Consider the following 13,291-nt stretch of genomic DNA (forward strand, 5'->3'; position numbering starts at 1 on the left):
CTTTTATAAAAGATATCTGTGTAGCTGAAAGTTATAAAATCATGCAATCATTTTTAAATTATTGTGTCCCTCCAGCCATCATATTAGAAATAATAAGATCCAAATGATTTTAAGTGAAATCAAATTTAAGAAACTGAAGAAATTGGATTTATAAAATTTGACTTTATTCATCATTTCCAAATAATATATATAGGACTCACATCCACTCTAGCCTATCTGTAATTCCTCTAAGTTAAACCTTAAGAAATAAAGTATGAAAAAGCAATGTAAAATATTTAACCGAATCAGAATCTCAAGATCTAAGCATTCTTTAGAGAAGATACTTTGTATCCTAACTCCTTGATATGTATATTAATGTAAGTGAACAGATATACCAAGTTTCTTTAAAAATTTTTTTTACTTCGAATACTGTTTCAGTTCACAATTAGTTATCATACTGAATTGAAAAAAAAAAAAATGTTGGTCTGCATTCAGGTGTTCACCTTTATTATTTCAATGAGCACTAACTTTCTTGGTATTTGAAAACCATGGAAATAAATGAAAGTGGAAATCTTAACAACAGGCACATCCCTGGAGATAAGTACAGAAACTATAACCTCCTATCCAGGCTGAGTCATGGATTTCTTTTTGACTATGGAAAAGCTGAGAAATTCCACTGTCTTTATCTCTTCTATTGGAAAAAAAAAAATCTTTATACTTCTTATATCTATGTGTTTGTGAGAGAAATGGGCATACAATAACTTGATTCTAAAACAAGTTCAAATAAATAAAAATCCAAAGGTTTTACAATGTGCTTCACCTTACTGCTAAAGACATATAATATATAATAAAATGTATAACTTGTTTTTTAATTGAAATTGTACTATTTAAAATGAGATTTATGTTTATAAGCTGAGCTGGGAAAACTAACCAAGCTCTTTTTCTCCCCTTTGAAAGGGAAGGCTTGACAGGGTGACTAAAAAAGGAAAGAGTAAGAATGAAAGAAAAATAATACTCAATCTAAAATAAGTGAATATTAAAATACAAGTTAATTTGTGTTCTTTACATCTTCTTTACATGTTGCTACTTTTAGAGATGTGTTCCAATAAAAGGATATGAAATACATATAGCATTTTAACATTCTCAGATGTAGCTCTTATATATGGAATAAAACATTTGAATTACTATAAAAGCAGCTGAATTAGTTTATGGCACATCTTAACTCATTTTACTACAAAAGTTTTAAAAGTCTTTTTTCATTGTGAATATAGTTCCTAAATGCCAGCTTAGTTAACTTCAAACGTATTACAATATTTAAAAAAGTAAAACTTCAAATTACTACAGATATAATTAACTGTTGATAAACCAAGAGAGCAGTTAGTTAATATAACATTCAATTGATGTATGGAAATAAAAACTGTCAGTATGCTTCCTGGCATGGGTAAGAAATTGAGACTCTCTCATTTATTTATCCATAAAATTGCAGACAATTTAATAATAAGCATAGAACTGTTAAGGCATGAAATGCTAAATATCAGTGTCTGGTTACCAGAAAATAGAGGATGAAAAGAAATAGTAAGAGAAAATGTTATCCGCCTGCACCATGAAACATTATCAAGTTGAAATTATCTTCCTGATTTTATAAGCATTTTAACTTCCTGTTCTCACTGGCATTTATTAAACCATAAGTCACCTTAAATTGGTTTACTTGTATTAAAATTTAATAAGCTCTAGTATAATTTCAAAATAGAAAGACAGTCTGATATGCATTCAATAGTTTTGCCTTCAATTCAAAAATAAAGTACCTATATTAGTCAGCATAACAATAATGTGTTTATTAATAGGCAAAGGCAAAATATGTAAGGAAACTATACATTCATACTGGCAGCAACTAAAATTATCCTAGATAGGCCACTGTCTCCATGAATTAAAATTTAAATAATTTCTTTCTCATGGATTCCCTTTCAACTTACCCATTTCTACTTCTAAATACACAAGGGAGATGTGTAAAGCTATTTGTAAAGCTTTTAAGCTTTTAATTGATGTGTACACATACTACATCTACGAGTACCAAAAATAGCTTACATTCTTTTTTAAAAATTAAAATGTAAATGTTAAAAGCTTTAACATTAAAAAATAATCTCAAAAGAGGCAAATAGAGTAATACTTGGTTTACTACCCACTTTTTATGTCTCCATGGTTCTTATGTTTTTGGTTTTCTCCATGATTACCTTTTATCTCATCATTTAAAAAAAATTATCTATTATTAGGTTGGTCATAAGTTCAGATTTGTCCTGAACTATTTGTCCTGAACTATTTGTCCCAGTGAAAGACTTAAAAGTGTCCCTTTCATCCTCAAAAATTAGCCATTTTGAAGAATAAATTATATGATCATCCTACTAAATATTTTCACTATGTGCTATAAACTATAAAAATGGTCATGTATTGAGTGAATTGAGTTCATTTTAAATGAACAAAAAGTTTGCTTCATTTTTTTCTATTTCTTTCACTTAATAACAGAATTTTAGCTGAAATAATTAAATATTTCTTCATAATTACTTCATATTTAATTTTGGTAAACACTTTTTGACTAATGAATTGGTAGTTACCAAAGAATTATTAATTTATTATACTTCCAATGAGCAAGAGTTAAAGAAAAAATATGCATATTGCAGACACTATTCTGAGGCTGTAATTTTTAACTCAAATGCATGTAATTTAAATGTCTGTAAAATGATTCTGCCAAAATGTTGATACTGCATTTAAAAATCACAAGGGATACCATTTTCAAAGGTTATACAGTTATACTGTCAAAGGAAGGGCATACAATATAGCTAGTTAGAGTAATGTAATTAGTGAACATGCTGTGCTTAGATTATCATAAAAACTATACCTGGCACAAGATAAAGACTTCATGATTTATATCACACATAAATGATACTACAAACGAGTTATATTTATGGATTATGCATTATATCAAATGTTTCTACTCATGAAAATTTTCAGTTTTATTGAGATGTCATACTCTTTCATCATAAGTATACATTACATATACATTTCACCTGATGAAATTCATGATTTTACTTGTTTTCACCTTTCCTATTTAGTTTCAGTCGCCTAATTTGATTTAAAAAAAGGTATATGACTCTTGAATATTATGGCAATAATTTTAGGTTTTCTAAACTGTTTTATTTAAAACTTGAACTCCCTTACACATCATTAAATGGTCTCCTTACATTCTAATTAGATGAAGAACCTTTAAATATAATCTCCTACACTCTTTACTACGGTAAGATGATATTATAGTAATTCTTAAAAATTATCCTAGATTCTATTAATTTACCTGATACTGCTTTTGTGTTGCCACTTTTAGAGGTGTGTTCCAATAAAAAGATATGAAAAGCATATGTTTTTACTAATTTGTAAAAACACTTGTGCCCAAATAATGCCAACAATATAGCAAAAATCCAGCATTAATATGGATAGGATGCTAGTCTAAATATTAAAATAATTATTTTTCATACATGATTTTAAAACCTAATAAATATGATATATAAAAATCTAATTATATTTCCTTCTTAAGAGTATTTTCTTTTTGGCAACTGGCCTGGTTATGTGAAGACTCTGAAGAATCTATAGCCTATTAATTTTACTTTAACTTCCTATGCAGTTATTGTTTTCATCAAGAACATTTAAAACTATTCATATCCTTTAAAACAATAATTTCACTTTTAGTGTCACTTCTGAAGAAAATAATTAGAGATCTTATTTTAAGACATATGTTTGCACCTGATGAAGGTGGAGGACAATCTGTTATGTGTGAAGACTTAGCTCCACTGGGGGAGCTCCCTCCACAACTTCAGCCTTGGACAGTAGTGACAGAGGGGAACAAGAGGACACATCATTATAGAAGAATTTGTGATATTTATCCTTTTGTGTGGACAAAACTTTCATTATTCTTTCATTCATGGTCAAATTGGGAGTTTAATATTTAGTTATTTTATATATTTTAATCATAATATTTTAAATTGCTGAATCCAAATGAAAGGCACTGTACAGGTCAATAATGAATGCAAACCTTCTTTTTAAATTTTTTTCAAGCAAACTCCTTCATAGCTACTCCTTTGATAATGTAATTTTAGATTTTTTAAAAAGTGAGTTATCTTCATTATTAAAGAATGAACCTCAAGGGCCAGTCAAATCTATACAATGCAAATGTAAATCTAATTGAGATTGAGATTGTGTTTAATCTAATAGCTAGCTACTTCTAATTTGCACACACCAAAATAACTACAAAAACATTCTAAGAACCTCCACTGAAAGAAAACAGCTTGTTTCACACACCTGGGAATAAGTTTTAGTTCCCTTTTTCCTCACTCTTTCTCAAGTAATTGCTGGTGTTTTCTTGGTCACTTTCAAATTCCTTAATTCCAACCATTTAACCTTCTTTAAATGTTTCAGAAGTAATTTACTTTCCACTTTGAAATACAGAACATAAAGTTGTTTTAATAATGAAAAGTAGAAATGTAAATGAGAATAAAATAAACTACCTAAAATTGCATTTTATCAACTGAATTTGGAATTGCACGATGTGCCATTTTTGACTTCTATTATAACCATTATTTAGCTATTCTGAATACATAGTAGAGATTACTCATTTAGTGATGGTCTGGCAGTTGGGAAACTTCCTATTTTGCTTCTAACACTTAGTTATGCATTTAAAGGATGGGGCTCACTATGTTCTTAAGAGAAAATGCTGGAATTTCAAATAAAACACAATAATCATAACAAAAAGATTTGTGAAACAGACCACAGTGCATTCCAGGCTGAAAAATTTTAAGTATCCCTTCTTGAGTGTTCAAGAAGTTTTCAAATTATTTAATCATAGGCCATATTTCAAGGAAATAAACTTTCACTTTGCCTTGAGAATTCAAATATATGTTATTTTCCACTATCTAGTTTAACACTATTAGCAATGGTAGTTTTAAAGTCTGAACTTTACATTATTTTCATATTTCCAAATCTAGTTTTTTATATTATATCTCTTCTCTAAATTATCCAGACTTTGTTTCTCCTACAGATGTCATATCCATCTAATTGCCAAATGTTGTTACTTATTTGCAAACTATCTCAAACCTTCATATTTTCATTCATACTGACCACCACATAAATTCTGGTCCATATCACTTTATATGGGAAATAGACCCAGACTGACCCCTTTGACATCATCTTTTCTCTCCTACAATTTGTCTGTGGAGTCATTGAAAAAGCTTTTCTAAATGATCGCATTAATTATATTGTGCTTCTCCCTTATATTTTTGATGGTTTCTTACTGATCATTAAAAATGTTCAAATTCTCAGGTTGACATCCAAGGTTCTGCACAATTTGGTCTCAGTCCTTTTTTGCTAACGTTAGTAATTTTTAAAACAAATTAAAAATTTTTTAATTGTTTTAGATTTACAGAAAAAAAATTAGTTACCACAGAAAGTTCCAACTACTGCACGACTAGTTGGCTCTATTAGTGACATCTTATATTGGTATGGTACATTTGTCACAATTGATGAACAAATATTAATTATTACTGACATTATTACTAGCTAAATTCAACACTCTGTTTTTTTCAGAGATGAGATCTCCCTGTGTTGCTCAGGCCAGAGTGCAGTGGCAACATCATGACTCACTGCAACTTCAAATCCTGGGCTCAAGCGATCCTCCTGCATCAACCTCCTGAGTAGTTGGGACTACAGGTGCATGCCACTATGCCTGGCTAGTTTAGAAAATTTTTTCATAGAGACAGGTATCTCACTTTGTTGCCCAGGTTGGTCTTGAACTCTTGCCTTCAGGAGACGCTCCTGCCTTGGCCTCCCAAAGGGCTGGGTTTACAGGCACAAGCCACTATTCCTGGCCTAAAGTCCATACTTTATCGTGATTTCCTTAGTTATTACCATATGTCCTTTTTGTGTTCTAGGATCCCAACCACCATCTGACTCCACAACATTTTATTCTATATAAAATTGATTAAAATTTCATCACACAGATGACACATCCACAGGTAAGATAAATTTTCATTCCAACAAACTTTTATACTCAACTCCCATCCATTACCTGTTATTCATATAGTAGATTTAAAACAATTTTAGACTGATATTCATAACTAGCACAATATCAAACTACATATTTTTCCAAAAGCTTTGAAAACCCCAAACATTCACTGAGGGAAAGTAAGATTTAAGAGATCAGGAATTAGGCTTTAGGCTTGTTTGTACATAATTTCACACCTTCGTTCCTTATATAGTGGCACAAATAGCTGTTGACTCAATGCAAACTATATTTGAGAAGATAGAAAAAATGTACACCACATATGTAACAAACCCGCACATTGTGCACATGTACCCTAGAACTTAAAGTATATAAAAAAAGAAACATTAAAAAAGGAAAAGAATGTATACCATTTGGAAGAATCAGTAATGCTTTATACGTCAGTATTATTGCTACATAGATTTTACCTTGTCCAATATTTTTAATAAGTATTACATATTAAGAGCATAAAGACAATTATAAGAATTTACTTATAGTACTAAGGGACCAAGCTGGTTTTAGTCTCCCTCAAGTAAATTAGAAGAAAATTATAGATAACATACTAATTACTATCTACCACATCTATTTATCTTTGAAGATTTTAATAATAATTTATATGGCAACACACTATTGACTCAACTTCAATTTCAGTATGATATTGAACCAAAGCAAATAAAAAATCTGACTTCTTTTTAAAGTAATTCATAGTGCAGATAGATTCCCCCAAGGCAGAATTAATTACTATACTGTACTATTAAGTGAATTTGAGTAGTTTGGCATTTTTAAACAGTATCAGAAAAATTTGGTTATGTTAAAAGAAAATGATAGCATATCACTTAAACATTGATGGCACTAACACATGTATCAAGCATATTCAAATGAACTGGTGATACCTAAATAACAAATGTTGTGAAATGAATGTACATATTTATATTCATAACACCATAGTTCTAAAACCAATTAAGTAAAATACTTATCCTCTATTCATAAAGGCATAATACTCATAATGTAAAACCAATAACTTGCCCCATGGCTTTAAAAATCTGTTTCTTTCATTCTTTTCAACATTCAACATTTACAAAATGATGGTTAATGAAATATTGTCATATGAGCACAGAAATAATTAGGTTGATAAATAATGGGTTTTGAATACTTGTGTGCTAACAGATCTATGTGAAAATGCATTATTAATTAGGGTTTATACGTTTTGGAATTTTAAGAACAAGTTCCTAGCAACCTGGTATAATTTCCAGGCACAATTACACTATATTTGAGAAGTTAATAATATTCTGGTAGGTGTAGGCTAGGTATAATTTTTAAAATTTTAAAAAGCTTATGCCATTAAACTTTGAATATAAATATGTGCGTTTAAATAAAATGATGTATGTTTATATATGTGAATGTGTGGTTATAAAACAGAACATATATTTAGTAATCAAATATAGAAAGTCAAAATTGCATCTCATAAGAACAAATCTAGGAGGAGATTTATTTCTAACCTCTGGGATTCTATGTAGCTTAGTTTTTAAAAATCTCTGTACATTACAGAAGGAAAGTGTGAGCAGAAACATAGTGTTGTTTTCCTCAGTAAAAATGAAAGAAAGAAACTCGGAAAACTCTGGCCTCTGAAGATTCATTCCCTTAACTTTTATTATTTTAAATATGGGTTCTCCTATAAGTTTAAATTTAAGGGGATCTCACCTCATGCCTCAGAAGCACATTACCCCTCTCTTTAGAAACTATTTAATATGTGAGTACTTTGCTGCTATTCCTTTTCTTGGTGATGTCTTCTTATTGCTTTTAGCAAATCTTTCATTTCTATCATTACTTTCTACACATCTCAATAAATTTAGATGAACTTACCTAAATCAATGCATATATATGGCTAACTGAATCAGCATTTCACAAATAAATGCCCACTACTATCTAGATATTCAAATCGAATTATTTAATTAGAAATGTGTCTTCTGGGTACGGTAATAGAAAAGGTGGTTTCTGCATCTTGAGGAATCTTTACCAGCCTCACCTGAGGTCCTTATTATATTTACTTACAGGATAGGCTGTTATTTTGCTGATTTGTCTCTTGTGCTTCACAGTGTCAATTTGATTCACTATTTTCCTGAAGATGTCAGCTTACCATAATTTTTGTATAGACAATCAAAAGCTAACCTAAGCTTTTCTATCTTTCTCTCAAGACTACATTATATTCTGAGCATCTGCAGTCTCATATTTCAAGTAAAAGAGTCATACGTCTCAAAATGGATTGCGCTCATTCTTTGCAATGTCCCGATTATCTTTCCACCCTTTCTATTTAATCATTTGTTTCCTCTGCACATTGTTTTTGCCAGCCAATACTACTTAACAGCCCAACTGTATTGTTAAAACCTGATGGAAGTTCTTAATACTGAAAAACATGATCATTCTATCAAGGATTTCCAACTCCCTATCAAGATATTAAGGCCTTTATTCTCCAAATACAATCATCCCCGTGACTCCCTCTTAACTACCACCTAGGCTGGTTAGAACTTCATTATTTCTCACATGGGCTATGGCCACTGCGAAATAATAAAAATATTTATGAAATTAGAATTAGACATCCTAGGCTAAAATTTTGGCTAAGTCACGCAAAAGCTCTAGTAACCTTAGAATGGTTATTTCCTCTATTCGAAATGAAAATAAATATGCCTATCTCATGAAACTGTTGAAATTTTTGTATGTTCCCTGAAGTAAGTTAGACAAGTGTACGTAATTCCGTTCTTTGGATAGTCATTAAATGTTGTATCTGCTTCTGACTTCAACAGAACTGCCCTAAGGCTTAAAAATTATTACTAGTTTGATATCATGTAATTTCCTAGATCAAGATCTTTTAACATTTACCCACTGTTGACTTCAGGTTTTCTAAATTCTTCTGCTTAACCCGTGGTCTTAATCCTTGATCAATCTATTTTTCTTTTAAACTAATCACTGGGAATATATTGGAGATTAACAGAAGTATTTTCTTCCCCATACAAAACCTGCAGACTGCTGGTGGGGACAAGTTGGTGCAACAACTACAACAACAACAACAAAACAGTCTCAGCACTAGATGCTTCTTTCCTAAGAAAGAAAAGAAGAAAATGCCTCAATGGCTGGTTGTAGAGTGAGCTAGCAGGCATGACAGAGAGGATTTTTTGGCCAAGGTTAAAAGTTTACATTGTTTTGGAAGTGTTGTGCATTGTAATCGGAAGACTGAAATCACCTAATTTACATCACAAGTAGATCACTTCCTTGCCAATTGTTGGTGAGTAAGTAACAGGACAACAAAGAAAACATATAACAAACTGAGAGGGTATTTCGAGAAAAAAGGGTAGCCTGGGTAGGGATATACACCGGGGGTGAGTGAACTGAAGAAATTTCCAGTAGAACTGGGGGATGGTAACAAACAACACGGCTTAATGACAGATGTTAGCCTGAGGAAGAGAAAGGATATAGTAATTCCTTTGTTTCTAACTGGAGTGACTAGGTAAATGGTAGGATTATAAGAAGGAAGATGGCTGGGGAGGGCTTGGGATAAAAGTGAAGATAAAATCCTGGCAGGTTTGGGATGGAGAAAACAAAATAGAATATAACCAAGCATGTGGGTTTTGTTGTTGTTGTTGTTGCGGCTCTATTTTAATTGTGCAAAAACTTTGATTAAGTACCTAGAGAACTCTGAAATGTCTTCTGAATACAGATGGACTACAGTGTTTGGCACATTGTAGAGTCTCATTGAAGGGGAATTAAATATATGTGTATAATATAGATATCTTGGAAGAGTCTGAGATGGTTCTAAATATAACACCCACACTAGCACTTAATAAATACAGAATTTAAAAAATAAAAAGTGATCTTATTTATTGCTCAAAATTAGCAGAAGTACCATTTGGCACTGAGAGGCACTGAATTGGGAGATAGACCCTACATTTAGAATTCTCTTATTATACCTTGCTTTCACCAGTGGTTATATATTAATAAGCTAAGCTTCATATATAAGGGTGGTTTTAGGGGCATATAGAAATTAAATTATTTTTAAATGATATTAATGTGTTAACACAAAGCTTTTTGTGTCTTCTATCCATTTTCAGTAAGACTGATCAGGGTTAACTGCAGAATCTGTAGCAATAAACTAGAAATTGTTCTGGGTAAAGGCAAGTCATCTACATAAGCACCAAAACCAAACCAAAAAACAAAAAACAAAAAACAAACCAAAAACCAGATATGAGTCTCAGGAGTAAATGCTAAGCAAGGTAAATCAAAATAATAATACTAATAAACAATCACAATTAATCAGTTGACTAAAGGTGGTGCTGAAGTACTCTCGATAAATCTTTGAACTTAGTTATAAAGAATCAGGTTAAACTCACCTTTTAAAAGTAACATATCTTAATTCTAACTTAGAAATATTGATATAACTGTTCTACAAACCCTCCTTTGGACATCATTATCTAAGACTGTCAATAAGTAAAAGGGATGAGAGTGGAAAGAGTACAGACATAGCATAAGACAGACAACTGCTGCACTGCTAAAGGCATCAAAATGGGCAAGTTACCTCAGTTCTCTAATGCTCAGGTTTTCATCTCTTAAAGGTGGTAACAGCAATATCATCAACTTGAGAGATGTGTTTAAAAGCACTTGCTGCCACGCTTGACACATAGTAGATGTTTATTAATATCTTTCTTTAAATTACCAATTATTACTAGCTGATCTTTGTTGTCTGATTGAATAACTTCGTATGGTTTGTCGTATATTTATCCTTTTTTAAGAATTTCAGTAGGAATTATATTTAACATAGGAGTGTCAGCTCTGCTGTAAAAATGAGTGGGAAAAATCAACTTTGATTATCCTCAACAAATAGAAATCAATATTACACAACATTTCTTCTGAGTTATGCTTTTTTTCAGAATAATTTCAATAAAAGTCTTGGACACAGCAATTAAATGACATGATACTATAATATACAAAGTTTAGAGAGTTTTAAACATGACACTGTCCTTTCGAAACTTGATGAATGATCAGCTTGGCCATCAAGTTATTTGCATTTCCAACCCTCCTCAGGTGTATCATTACATAGTCATTCTAAGGCAACAACCTGACTAGGTAACCACACTGAAAATAAAGTTTTTTTGCTGTCTGTAAAATAAGATTTAAACTCGTTAGTATGGCATTCAAAGTCCTTCATAATCTGACCCCAACACATTCTTTTGGTCCAATTTAACTCCATTAAAACCCTATACTCCAATAAAAATATTTTGATTTATTTACCACTTCTAAATTATGCTACGGCTTGCTACATCTTCAGTTCTTTAGTATCCCATCTTTAAACACTCAATTCACTTTTTAAATTACTGTCAATTTTTGTAATTTTTATATTTTCATCTGATAGAGAGTCCACTTTCAAGACCCTATTACAAGCTCGTGTAATTTGTGAAGTCATTCCTTATTTGCTTCTCTAACAAAATTAATTATATATACATACACACATACATATATATGTAAAAGATATAACATTTACCTAATGGAATTACAGATCGATAATAGAGAGTTGATATCCTCAAAGACAAAGCACTTCAAAGGCAAACAGTGTCATATACATGAGTGTTGAAGTAATATTTACCAAATTACCTTATCCGTGTATTAATTAATGATAATGAGATCCGGCTCTGAACAAACATCAAAACATAACCCCATGAGTAAAGGAAATATTCTCAGATTTATATTTACTTAAGATGTAATCTATTGTCTATTGTTTTCTAACAGAGTGGAGTAATGATTGCATACATCATGAAGTTATTCTGTATGCATTAAAATTTTCTCAGCTTTTCTTGCCATCTCCCATTAAATACTACAAATACTCTTAGCTTGTAAAGGCAAAAGGTCAGATATCTGTATAAAGAATATTATGTAATGAATACAGTAATTCAAATTAGAAAGAAAATGACTCCGAACAAAAAACAATTTCATCTTTCTATATGAATTCTCAAATCCTCAAAGAAAATAAAATCTAGGGCAGACAAATCAATTTCCATGAAGTATATATTTTGTTTTAAAAATAAACCCAGTGTCAGAGGTAAGGGTGTATTTATTATTGGTCTGCAGATCCTAAAATTGCTATTCAAAATGATCCTATGCTGTGATTGTACATTACCATGTGCCTAGATTACTTTTTAGCCTAGACTAAATAGTCCATCATCACTTATACTCCTTTTTTTTTTGTATTCAGTCCAAAGATTCCTAACTGCACAATTCTATTACAATTTCATAGAATATTGGATTAAATAATGTATCTTGGTAGTAAATTTTTTTATTATACAACTCTTTAAATCATCATCAATATAACTTGTCAAGAATTTTAAAAAGGAAAAGCTGTAACATGCAAATTAAATATAAGACTGCATATTCCTTATTCATAATTTTAAAATAAAAAAATCCATATCTCGAAGTAACTTTGTTACTTTTTTGGTGAATAAAACTGACTTGAACTGTCATAGGTTGCCCCATTTAGTACGAGTATTCAGATTTTTCACTACACAGTGTTAATGTGTTTGATTATGGATACTGCCACAGAATCCAGTGGAAATGATACATAATGTATGTATATGTACTATAGCACCTTTCTAAGATCAGAAAAATTCTTAACTCTGGAAAGCATAGAGTTTCAATAATTATAGGCCTAAATATCATAATATCAATTTTCAAAATCCATGAGAACTATGAAACTGAAAAGTAAAGAAAAAATTAATTTTAGCATGTTAAAATATTTGGTTTGATATATTCCATGCCCCTAATTCTTTTTTTTTTTTTTTTACCAATCATAAATATGAAATAATGGCCACATGTGTTTTTGACACATGTGCACCTTGTGGTAGAATATCTTGGTAATTTTCTTAGATTCTCTGAATTTTTACATATCTGAGTGTCATTTATATAAGTGCTTATGTGAAATAAGAGATCCATGGACTTTGCCCTGCACTTTATAGAAAAGATTACAGCCACCTATTATAAACTACCAGTAATTGTTTACCCTTTTCTTCCACATCTATGTTTATGTTTTCAAATTTATTTCTTCATTCCTTTCTTTACAGAAGAAGAGTTTATCTTTACTTTAAAGCTAGCCTCCCCATCATGCTTCAGTTAATATCCTTTTTCTAGCCCAGTCCTTCAATATTTCCTCCTAATTGGATCAGCTACTTCAGTATATTGACACTCAGTTTTCTT

At 30.9% G+C, this 13,291-nt stretch overlaps 1 protein-coding gene across 3 annotated transcripts in view; it reads right to left on the minus strand.

The window, feature by feature from the left end:
- The window catches only part of PCDH17 (protocadherin 17), a 95,634-nt gene that overhangs the window by 35,847 nt on the left and 46,496 nt on the right, over positions 1-13,291 (minus strand). The gene's annotated exons all lie outside the window — the stretch shown is intronic.

This window comes from Piliocolobus tephrosceles, chromosome X (genome assembly GCF_002776525.5).
Source record: "Piliocolobus tephrosceles isolate RC106 chromosome X, ASM277652v3, whole genome shotgun sequence".
In the NCBI taxonomy this organism is placed as follows: domain Eukaryota; kingdom Metazoa; phylum Chordata; class Mammalia; order Primates; family Cercopithecidae; genus Piliocolobus; species Piliocolobus tephrosceles.